Source organism: Falco peregrinus, chromosome 4, assembly GCF_023634155.1.
Source record: "Falco peregrinus isolate bFalPer1 chromosome 4, bFalPer1.pri, whole genome shotgun sequence".
Taxonomy (NCBI): domain Eukaryota; kingdom Metazoa; phylum Chordata; class Aves; order Falconiformes; family Falconidae; genus Falco; species Falco peregrinus.
Window position 1 is genome coordinate 33,109,445 of NC_073724.1, and position 12,448 is coordinate 33,121,892.

Below are 12,448 nucleotides of genomic sequence, written 5' to 3' on the forward strand. Positions count from 1 at the left end.
GTGAAGTTGCACAAGGCAGCTTGAACCAACCTAACAATTTATCACCAAAGGGCGACAGTGCGCTCCATTCTCCCTCTGTCCTCATTCTGGGGTCTGAGCTCCTGCTGCTTACTCTGAGTCACTCCTGGGGCTCACTGGACTGCTCTAGAAAGCCAATTCAACTCATAAACCTGACAGAAAACTAAACCAAGGGCAGAGGGGACACAACAAGGACACACACAATACAGACACAACCACTCCCCAGCACACACAAAACCTCAAAACCAGAGAGCTTTCTGCTTATCAGTGAGCTGACTTGACACTGCCCTGGGCATTGCACAAGAACAGACCTGATGCAGAGGGCAGGACATCCATCACACTTGAGCAGGAACTGGGAGAAAGAGCAACACCTTCCCCTTTTGGCATTAATCAGCTACTAGAATTGGTTCGACCTTTTTTATTTCACTTTACCCCCCCCTTAAATTACACTGCAACATTCAGTTATTTGTGCATTTAACTCTGGATTTCCTGTAACAACTCATGTTAATAATGTTTTGGTAGCGGTAACCTACAAGAAAAGCTAAATAACACTAACGTATTTTTAAAAGTGCTGATTTTCAAGGTTATAGAACTTTACAGCAGTATATGGACCCAGAAGAGACTCTAGGTTAGCCCAGGTTTCACAACTTCAGAGAGCAGTTATCACATCACTCCCAGTTCCTCAAGCACCACAGCCTGACTGCTGCCATTGTAACTGGAACATACTTGATTAGACTCCATCAACGGATAATCATCTCCTCTCCTTAATTCATCAGCACATATCCTGGAAAACAAAACTGGAGATACTCTTTGTCTATGCAAAACTAAAATGGTGTGTGGGTGTTTGTAGCCACACCTCATGGAATCAGATCAGCACTGCTCCCACACTGCTGAAGCCTGCTGACAGGTTCTGTGCACAATACAGTCAACGCCAGGAACGTTCCTGACAATTAAAGCCTTATGACAAAATTCAAATTCCTGAAAGTAAGGGCAGCAGCAAGACACACAATCCGATCACTTTCTTGCCACTATCCATGGCAGCACTCCCCCCTCAATGCCACTGAAGACAGAGAAAACGCCAACTGCTCTGGAGCTTCATATTGTGAGTCTCTTATTCCTGAACACAGCGCATGCCTGCCAGAAAGAAAAGTTACCATCAAATATTCTTCTCAGTTGTTGCTAATTCTTACACAAAAGCAGACAAGGAAAGAATTACTTTACTAAATCTTACCACCTCAAAAAGAAGCAACAAACTGAAGAGGAAGCATAAAGCCTGACTTTACAGGATGGTGCTTTCTAATTGGATTTCTGGTATCAAATAGAAAAGGTAAACACTAGTATTAGCTTTTTTTCTTCTTTCACTAGAGCACTTGTACCTCCTTCCCTCTCACCCCCAGTTCTCTGGTATTTAATAATAGTTGAGCTCATACTTCATTCTTTCCTGTTCAAGAGATTTAATGGGTCACTTGCCTTTCAACTGGCCATCCGTTTTCACAAAATACGCAGCAACTTGAAACAACTCACTCTCAGTTTTGTTTGAAACAAGCCAAGAGATTCAGAGGTTACTAGGAATCTCAAACAGCACAACTGTGTAAGTTGCACTTATTTAGGAGACCATTAATACACACGGCTCAGCTTCAATTCCAAGATCGAAGGAAAAAACAGGACAGGACAGTTAGAATTTGCAGATGTGAGACGTGAACAAAGTAACGCAAAAATATATTGGGGGTAAAAAAAAAAAAAAAGTCAGAAATGAAGCAGCATTCCCCCAGGTGACTGAAGCAACATACATCAATCTGAAAACAACAGGATCTCCCATCACACAGGCACATGCAGGCAGTCATCTCACAGAAGGTACTTCTTCAAAACAGCACTACGTTACTGCTTATTTGAACAACGTAGAAGAACCACATCAGTAAGCCCTAAACACATACTAGGGTCTTTCCCCTTAACTTGAGAAAGATAATTACATTATAGGTACTCTGCAAAACAAGGAGAGAAATTAACTTTTACATAGGATAGCTTCAAAAGGCCTCTTTCACCACCCTCAAAGAAACAAAACCCCAGAGGCTGGCAAGAGGAGGTAAGCAGAGACAAATGGTAGAGGGTAACCACACCAAATCCAGCAACACACCTCCAGGTTCCTTTTAAGGATGAAAACAAGTAAGTAATACACAAACCCCAAAACCCAACATCAGAGAGTGACCTAGGCAATTGGCTCTAGGTGGCTCTTGCTGCACAGGGGAGGTGGAACAGATGACCTCCAAGAGGTCCCTTCCAACTTCAACTACTCTGTGATTCTGCAATCCAGCTTCTTTTACACAGACTGCACTGATTTTTTTTTTCTTTTGCGACCATCCCTTTAATTCTGATTAAATAGAAATGACATACATGCAAAAAAAATTTTAATCAGATATAAGATACTACCCTTCAAATTTTAAATTTATCAAAAAATAAGGTAGTAGGAATCACCAAAATACATTTAAAAAAACCCAATCACCTTGCATTTAGGGAATACCTTTTAGGGTTCCAATTCACACCTCCCTAAAACTGGCTATTCTGTAAAAATATATTAAAACCCAAAGTCACCCTCAAAACTCTACAATGGCAACAAAGTGGTCAACACTCTGAAATAATAATTTCAGAATGTTTTAAAAATATGGAGGGTTAAGTCACTTAATCCTTCTTTTCACATCCCTGCTCATATTATTTTTAGTAAATCTACAGTTTTCAATCTCAAAATATTTTTCCTCCCAAACACCAGACAGCATTTAATGGATTATTGAAGTAGAGACAAAACCAGTAAGACTTCTCCATAACACCATCCAAAGAAGCTTCAGAATTCTGAGTGAAAAGCAAAAGACTGTCTTGCTGCATTAAATAAAAAGAGCAGACAGCCTTTTTTTTGGCATAAAGGCATACACAATATCAGCAGATATATTTTTCTTTACCACACAAAAATGTATTGGCCAGTGCAAACACACAAGGATGCTAGAATAGCACAGAAACCAGGAAACTAGATAGTGAAATGTGTATTATGGTCAGCTGGTTAAAATCTTTATTTCTACAGCTAATATCCTCAGTCAAAAGTAAACAGCAATGTGGTAATTCAAATATTATAAAAGCAATACAAAATACTCTCAAATGAAGTCATTTTTGTAAAGCACAGCTATGCCATTCCTCCCACACATACTTGCAATCTTAGATGTAATTCTATGCACTATTCAAATGCTGCAGCTTATTTCCCCAGAGGACAATAACACAATGATTTTTCTCCCTGCATTTCCAATAGAAATGCAAAATTGAGAGGTAGATTTTCTTCATGCATGCAAATCCTAATAGCACATTTAATCCTAAGGAAGACATGTAGCCTACAGTGGTCTATAAGAAAACTGGAACAAAAAATTCCAATATGTAAACAATAAAGGGGTGGGGGGAATCTAAGTTGACGTTCTGCATTGTTCTGCACATACTAGAGCTGATCAGTACAATGCAGCACAGGAAGAATTTCTGCTGAAAAGCTAGAAGAGAAATGCACTTAACCTTACTAGCTTTTCCTGACATTTCTTCCTCTTTTAGCACATAGTACATCACAGAGTCTACTCCATTGTGACTGTGAAAGCACTTACTTGGAACACTGATTTCTCATCTTTATTCCGCAGCTGTAACAAAAGTCTGAAAACCCTGTTCCAGACTGCTTTTTCTTGCTAAACAAGGAGAACCTTCTTTTCTCAGGGTGTCTGAGGCTCTTAGTCACAAGAAGAAATGCACAGTCTAAATGCTTAGGCTATTGAGAAGGAAATTACGGAATACCCGCTTTTGGCTCATGCCCTACTTGATTTAAAAATCTACCCAAAAGCAGTACTTCCTGAAGAAGTGCCCTTTAAATAAGCATGTTTATGTCATTTGTAATCTTATATGCACTTCCTAGGCATAGAAATGATTGTTCTAGGAACATATTGACAATACCAACTCTAGCACACCATCTGAAAGGCAGATTTCTCCTTTAATGTCATTTGAGATACTGAGAACTAGCAAGTTCCTTTGTTTACAAATTATGAAGTGCTTGTTCACTCTAACTACCTCACAGAAATTCTGAGAAAGCACCTATGTGAACACAGCTGAACAGTAAATTGTCACATAATAAAACACCGTATCTACAAGTTACACAAAAAAAAATGCACCAGACATACAGAACCATAGTTTTATTTATACCAGGCACTAAAATAGAGCTCAAAATCCAATAATCTGTTCTATCCCACTCCTTTCACCCATCAAATGCATGCATTTAAATGCTAATTTTAAAGCCATTACCTATGCTTTATGTTGTGAAGTGCATAGCAAAGACCACTTTGAGCAGAATTCTTTGACTCTAGTTTTGCTAAAACAGTCTCCTGCACAAATAGGACATTTCTCCATAGTCAAATGTTATACATATGTATGAAAATACAATACACACAGGGATTTGCACACAGAAGCAAAGCATTCACAACTGCACGTATTTATCACTAAAAACTGGGCCTTTGAATGCAGTGTACCACAATGAGTGAAAATGCAATTTGTGTATAAATATATGTTTACACAGCATAAATAATTTATCCCCCAAATTAAGCCTTTGGTTACATGGTTTGACACTAAAACCATTAAACCCTTGCGCGAACTAACATTCTTCCTTGTAATTCCCCACTAACAGCAACAGAAGGAGCAAGGTTGAAGTGAGACAGATCAATAACAAGTGGATATTGAGACTTTCTATTGCTACAATTGCAAACGTAGGAAATAAACACATCAAGTCAGTATGTATTTTATCTAAAATCCTTTATAATTAATATGCTAAGCTTGGGAAACTATTTATCTTAAACATGTAGGTTCACACTAAAGATTTCACCCAATCCATGCTGGGAATTCCAAAAACACTGGATTAGTTTAGAAGCAAGAAGTTAGGAGCTGCCAGTCAGAGGAACCAGACTGCCAGAACTCTAGAAATTAAAACCTTGGCACTCCTGAAAACTGTCCACACTGCATGAAGAATTTCTTACAGGCATGTATCTGACCATGATAGCTTCTCTTACAACCTACCCATGTTGCTATCTCTGAGCGATGTGCATCAGTTTGTAGCAACAGCTGTACTTTAACACAACTCTGATGTCTCCGAGGTCATTATGGTTATGCTAGAAGCATTATCAGAACTAGTTATAACCCAAACACTAAAACTCAGTATGGACTGTGTCTCAGCTCTGTATGGTTGTACATCATGTACATCAGTCTAAGTAATTCTAGGACCGTGCTGAGTAGTCTTCAGCTATCTTTATAGAGCACAGTACCAGGAGAGTGTTTTGTTTTCTTTTTGAGAAACGTCTAACTGAAGCGGATGTGTTGGTGCTCTCACATGCACATATTCATAATGGATAGGTTTCCCAGCTCATATTGCTCTCTGTTCCTAAAAATTTGTGCTATAACCAATTTACTCTTCCTGCACAGTATTCAAATGTTACAAGTGCACATGCGTGCACACACAAAAATATCAGAACCATTTTGTTTTAAAGTAGCTGTTGAAGAGTGTAATTTTTACATATGTTCTATTTAGATGAATACTAACTGATTATATGTCAGAAATTTCCCATTTTACACCACCAGCCACCAGAGAATAAAATACACTCTCCAGCTCAGCCCTTAAATCAAGCTTCAGAATGACTATCAAAAGGATTCTGATGAAAGTATATGCTTGACAAGCATTTTAAGACTGCCAGGCATATGCATTAGCTGTAGTTACTTGACCAGTTTAACTTCACCTAACTGAATCCAAACTCAGCTGTCTCATGAATTAACATCAGTGAGGTACGCATCAGTTTCTCATGATATTAGTCCATTATGCGGATGATGTAACTGCACTTCACAGACATTAAGACAGTTTAAATCGTTTGGCTAAAAGATCATTGCATCACTACACCTGTACAGAAAAACATGCTCCTGAACATAGAGCAAGCTCAGCTCAATGCTCTTCTAATTACATTTACCAATACCAGAACAGGTGTAAAGTATAAAATATTTTAATATATCCCTAAGAACTGTCTTTAACTAGAAAAACCTCTATCACTAATACCTAAGAGTTAAATGATGGTAGTAATGAAAACTACAGATTTGCCACCGCTCTCAAAGTGGTCGGGACTGCTCTACCTCGAGTGCCAGCATTCCTTAAATAATTTTTTTGGGGGTTTGCTTCTACAATGATTAATTTTTAATTTATGTTAATTAATGTAAGAAAAAAACATTAATAGTGATTTTCTCATTGTGAAGATATTTATTAAAAAAGGTGTATTTTACACAGAAAAGTAACAAGTATTTCTTGGTAGCAACAAATCTAATTTTTTTTTGGACTCTCATCATAAATGTTTAGCATAATAAAAAGGGAATGAGCTACAAGCAGTTTTTAAACTGTATTAGTGAAAATAATGCTAATATAAATTCAGGTATTTGAACTACCCTTCACAGTTGTCTTTTTATTATTTTCTGTGTATTTATTACTAACTTGGTTAATACTTATAGCACGTTCTGAGAAAATGAGATTAATGAGATTGTGCCTCTTGTTCACCACACGCAGCTTTTGACCTTATTGCCAAATGTCAACCTCATTTGTCAGAAAGACAGAAATTTCAAACATATTGAATTTCTACAAATTTCCCCAAAATTGGCAGCTGGATAAATGAGAAAGATCTGACATCTCCAGTGTGAGCTCAACAGTTATCAGTTCTGCTTTGCTTGCTGAAAGGCAAATCAACACACGTGTAGATCCAAACCAGCCATAGGGTATAATTAAGGAAAGTGAAAGGAGATGAGTGACAGTGGGAAAGTTTATAGGACATGTGGTAGAAATTAAACACGTTGGCTAGGTGTTGGAAGGAAAAAGACAGACAGGATGTTGGCACAGGCGGTACAAGGAGGGGCTCAGAGTGTGAGCCGGGGCAATGGTGGTGAAAGAGCTGGGCTGTCATCTTCGGGAAAAGTGTAACAAAGAAGTCGACAGGAAGCAAGGCTTCAGTAGCTCTGCCCTTCTATCCAGTAGCAGCTTCACGGTTCCCCTATTTTTCTAAAGGGGGGGTGGGGTGGGGTGGGGTGGTGGAAGCCAAAACTACAGCCTACCAAACAACAAAAAAACCCAAGAACATTATACAATTTTAAGCAACACGTTAAGTATCTACCACCAGGTCAAAGCTCCAGCACCAACCCTGGGAGGCAAGTCTGCTCGCTCAGCTCAATGATACTTTTTTCTCCCCCAACGTCGCTGATGGGGAAATAGCCATTTTCGAGGTAGGCACTCAGACGACCTACTTCAGCTTGCCTGCTCGACACGGTTAGCGCCGCTCCACCGCGAGCGGCGGCTCACAGGCCGGGCTCCGCGGCGCAGGGGGCAGGCGGGCTCCGAGTCCCAGACTCGCCCGCCGCTGCTGCCCGCGGCGCCCGGCTCGGGGCTGGGGCCGCCCCCCGGGCGCGCAAGGCTTTCACGGCGCCCGCACGGCCCGGCGCGGCCGTGCCCGCCGCAGCCTGCCTGCCTCCCCGCCTCCCCCATCTCCCGCGCCCGGCCGGCCCACCGCCCCGCCGGCGCAGCCCGGGTAGGAGGGTCCCTGACGGCCGGGGCGGGGGGCGGGCCGCCCTCGCTGGGGCAAGCAGCGGCGGGAGGGCCCGGGGGACCTCGGCGGCGCCGGCTTCACCTACCTCTCGGCAGCGGCGGCGCTGAAGACGCGGCTCCTCCCGCTGGACCGGCGGAGAGGGGGGCCTCCGTGTAACATAAAGCCGGGGGCGGCGGTAGCGGCGGGAGGCGCCGGGGGGCTGAGGAGAGGGGCAATGACTGAGGCAAAGTCGGGAGGAGGCGGAGGAGGAAGGGGGGATCCAGGGCTCCCTCCTCCCCGCGGTCCGTGCTCAGGGGGAGGTGGGGAGCCGCCCCCCGCCGTGCCGTGCCGGCACCGGCGCTCCCTGCGCTGCCTTAGCCTGGCCTCGCCCCCGGGGTCCCTGCCGCTCCCGCCCGCCCCCCGCCGCTCACACTTGTTTACCTTCTGCGCTGCCTAGCACGGCCGCAGGCGCCATCTTCCCCCGCGACAGGCACCCCGCGCCGCCCGTCACTTCCGCCGCCACCTGCGGGCCCGGCGGAGCGGGGCGGGGGGGGCGGCCCGGGGCGGCGAACCGCCGCCGCACTCCCGCCTCGGGGCGGCCCGGCCCGGTCCCCACCCCCCTGCCCCTTGCGGTGCCGGCCAGACGCCGGGCCGGCCCCGCCGCCGCCCCCCTACCCCGGCAGCCGCGGGGAGACCGGGCAGGCACGCCCGTTCCGAGGCGCCCCTTACCGGAGCCTAGCGGCGGCCGCGCGCGCCTGGGGCTTGGGAAAGCGGCACCGACAGGCATCATCTGCGCCCGACTCGCGGGGACGCTGATCCGCAGGCACCCGCTTCCAGCGGCGTTGCTCTCCCCCAGCCCTCCCTCCGCCTCCGGGCCCGCTCCTGCCGCAAGCCGCGACCCGCCCCGGGCAACGGCAGCCCCCGGCGGGAGCTTGCTGGGCGCCTCCCCGGCACCGGGCCGGCCGCAGGTGCTGCGGGCAGATCCCAGCTCCCTCCTTGCCCAGGCGGCCTTGCCAGCCACCGTGGGAAGCAGGCCACCTGCGCCCGGCGGGTCAGGGCCACCGGCCGCGGGCACGCTGGGTCGCTGCCCTTCAGCAACACAGTGCGTGCAGCCCGCGGGGAACTGAGCATCCCAGCCCGGGACGAACAGCGCTCTGCCTTAGCACAAACATCACCTCGCTTTCTCCATCTCGCCTTTGCCTGGCACTCCAACTTCATTGCAAGAGGTGAACTGAACTACGTGGACCTTTGGTTGCCACTGCCACCCCCAAACCATCCACCACCTGCTACGTACCTCTCTCCCCCACCACCTATGTCACTGACTGCTTTGAACAGCAGGCTGCACGCTGCCATCCTCTCCATGTTCATTGCTGTTCCTGTCCCCTTCACCACCTACTTTCAGTCTTTCATTACCACCCACACCCCATTCTTGGTTTATAAAACAAGAGAGTACCTCCTCTATAGCTGCCACCCCCAAGCTGAATGTCCTTCCCACCTTTCCCAGCCTCACACAATGAACCAGCTCCTCCACACACTGCTTCACAAAGAACTTCCCACTGTTATTTCCACTCCATTCAACTGCCCTCCTACTGCTCCCTCAGGCCTACTTATTCCACGCCGCAATCAACCTGCTCCCATTCACTCCTTCATCCCAACAGTCTGACCCTCCTCTACTCCGAAAACTTCATACTATCCTATCTCATCTGCTTACTCATGCAGTAAATTTGCCCCATCTCCCCAGTCACTGTTTTAAAACCTGTTGTTTGTGCACTTAAGGTGAAAAAACCCAGACCTTTACATACTGACTCTGCCAAGACAGCTACTGTTCCTGCCACCTAAGTCTCAAAGGAAAGACATTCTCTCCCTGATTCACAAGATACATCTGCTGCTGCACCAAGCATGTACCCACTCACATTTCATGCTGCAGCAAAGAAGAACTGGAGTAGAAAGTAAGTTTCTCATACACAGAAATTATAAAACTTCATGCATCCTTCTGCCCTCTCCAGACTTTTGACATTTATAGGGCAGCGAGGGTGGAAAAAGCTAAGCAGGACTGTTTTGGTTTTACCTGTCTGTCATTTTGCTGTTTGTAGTTTGTGGCAAGCTGAGGCATAAGATGATCTTCAGGTCTCTTCTACACACTGCCACAGAAAAGGACCTCAAACCTAACCAAAAAAACCACACCAAAACCAACAAACCAAAATGCACCCAACAGCTTTGACATACTTATTGTCAACATTTAAAAGCACCAAAAAAACCCATCCCCTTCTTCACATTTGAAAATTTGCCTCTACTGAAAGAAATCAAAGTATCTTAATAACGCCTTAATTCTAATTTCCTAAATAAAAATGTGACATTTAAATTTGGGCCCTCAACAAGGACAAGCAGTATCAACGTTAGCTTAGTTATTATTAATTTACATAGCTTTTGGCTGACCCCTCTGATTTATGGATCTGTACAGAGTTGGTTAGTAAGTAGTTCCCACTGCCTTAAATGAACTGCAATTAATAAAATTATGGACATACATTTTTGAGTTATATTAATATACTATTCACGCCTTAATTTGAATAATTTTAACCTTTTTTAAGTTGTATGTATAATATACTTGACAATTCCTAGAAGTGTTTTTACCTACTTTAGTTGGGGTTGTTCAACGTGGGGAAAAGGCGGCTCCAGGGAGACCTTACAGCAGCCTTCCAGTACCTAAAGCGGGCCTACAAGAAAGCTGGAGAGCTACTTTTTACAAGGGCATGTAGCAATAGGACAAGGGGTAATGGCTTTAAACTGAAAGAGGGTAGATTTAGATTAGATATAAGGAAGAGATTCTTCACTGCACGGGTGGTGAGGCACTGGCACTGGTTGCCCAGAGAAGCTGTGGATGCCCCATCCCTGGAAGTGTTCAGGGCCAGGCTGGATGGGGCTTGGAGCAACCTGGTCTAGTGGAAGGTGTCCCTGCCCGTGGCAGAGGGGTCGGAACTAGATGACCTTTAAGGTCCTTTCCAACCCAAACCATTCTGATTCCATAATAATTAGACATTTGCAGTCTTCAGATTTCCCTAGTTTTTCTTCATACTACAAATATTTCCAAATACAGTGAATCAAAGTAACAAGCCTATCACAGACTATGTAAAATGTATAATCTCATTGTTAAAATAGGAGCAACACTTTGTGTCTTTTTTTTTTTTTTTTTTTCAGATTCCTGACAGGGTTCTTGGCAAGGATTAAATCCTTTCTAAAGGCTGCTGCAAATGTGACAAAAACTGTTTCCATAATTTTACACTGCACTGCATTATTGCATAATTTAAACAGCTAAGTAACTACAAAGTCTAGTATTTTCAGTTCATTTCCATAAAAGAGTGATTATACATGCCTGGACGTCAAGGCAACTACAACCAAGTATTGCATCATGTTTCCACCATACTTTGTGTATCTCGGTCATAAGCACCTACTGTTTTTCCCAGAATTGAGACATTTTACAGACAATTGAAAGCATCATATGTCCTTATGAAAGATTAGATATGAAAACTCATTTTCCAGACCAATGTTCAAAATTATTGCATTGCAAGACAAAGTATATTTTGTCATTGGCAACACCATTATACACACTGTAAGATTTCTTGCCACCTGGCCACATTCATTTCTTGAAAACAAAAATGCTGGCAATGTATTTGCTCTAGGTATATCCAGCACAACTCACTCCTAACTCTTGTAATCAGGAAAGAATGGAAATAGTAGGATTTGTGAAAGTGGGAGGTTACAAGCATTGTTAGACCAGGCATACCAGTTTCACAGAAATTTCCATCATCGCATTTTAATCACATGGTTGTCTGCTCCAAGCCTGGGTTTTTTTGACCCAAGCAGTTAAATCAGGTAAAACCTGAGAACCACCACATTTTCCAGCAGACAAAGCCACTGTTGATGAATGTGTATGTATTTGACATAACTGGTTACTTACGCTGAAACCTGTTTCTCTGATCATAGAAGAAATCCTGTTAGTAGCAACATCCTCTATGCCTTTAAGAAGTTTCCATGATGAAGTCAATTCAATTTCCCACCAGGAAGAGTTGTGAATTTGGTCTTAGTCTCTACTGAACCTGTAAGCTGGCTCTCTTCACTGGCTCAGGGATTTTATTTGGGTTTTGAAGCATTTATTTCATACCCAACTCTGAAAACAGCACACTTTTTGTGGGGATTTTAGCTGTTTGGTACAAAAGATTCAAGCTGTTCGCGTCTTGGGTCAGGGTCTTATATCCATACGGTCTCCCTAACACCGAGCACTTTGCCTACAAAAGCCAGTAACAACAGAAAGGTTGAAATTCAAAATCTTATCAGGCTGATGGCCAGCAGAGATCACTAATGTATGTACAGTGCCGTTTTACTGTTCAAGCAGATGAGCTGATCGGACATCAAATTAGATATGCTCATTTCCAGTACATACAAGCATATCTTGTTCAAATTTTACCGTGTTCCTCTCTACACCCACTCACCGCCCCAAATAAACCTACGCTACCACACTGTTAAGACATGCATCAACGAATGTCGCTGCTTAAACCACAGGATGAATCTCGGGTTTTTTTGGTGTACCTTGCAACCGAACCAGGTCCCTAGCGTGACCACCCCACCGCTGCAACGCCACTGTTCCACATGTGCAGGCAGCACACGCGGCACTGGCACAGCGCCACCGCGGGCCCAGCAGCCCTGCCTGCCGCCGACAAAGGGCAACCCCCGTTCCCCAGAAATACTTGGGAGAGCTCCCCGGGCGTCTGCTCCTGCAGCAGTGACTGAAACCCGCGTGTAGAACCACCCGCACGTACCCGCAAACG

General features: G+C 44.6%; 1 protein-coding gene across 10 annotated transcripts in view; it reads right to left on the bottom strand.

Annotated features, from left to right (window-relative positions):
- Positions 1–12,436, bottom strand: part of KLHL15 (kelch like family member 15) — a 29,091-nt gene extending 16,655 nt beyond the window's left edge. For 2 of the 10 annotated variants that reach the window (XM_055801619.1, XM_055801613.1), the window contains exons 1-2: positions 8,067–8,223; positions 7,732–7,845 (exon numbers count right to left, since the gene is read on the bottom strand). The gene's annotated coding sequence lies outside the window, so the exon portion shown is untranslated. Of the gene's footprint in view, positions 1–574; positions 681–744; positions 766–7,243; positions 7,573–7,731; positions 7,846–8,066; positions 8,224–8,354; positions 8,475–9,693; positions 9,786–11,580 lie in introns of those variants that run through there. The other 8 variants (XM_055801615.1, XM_013294819.3, XM_013294818.3 and 5 more) reach the window with 8 other exon arrangements.
- Positions 12,437–12,448: the final 12 nt, after the last annotated feature.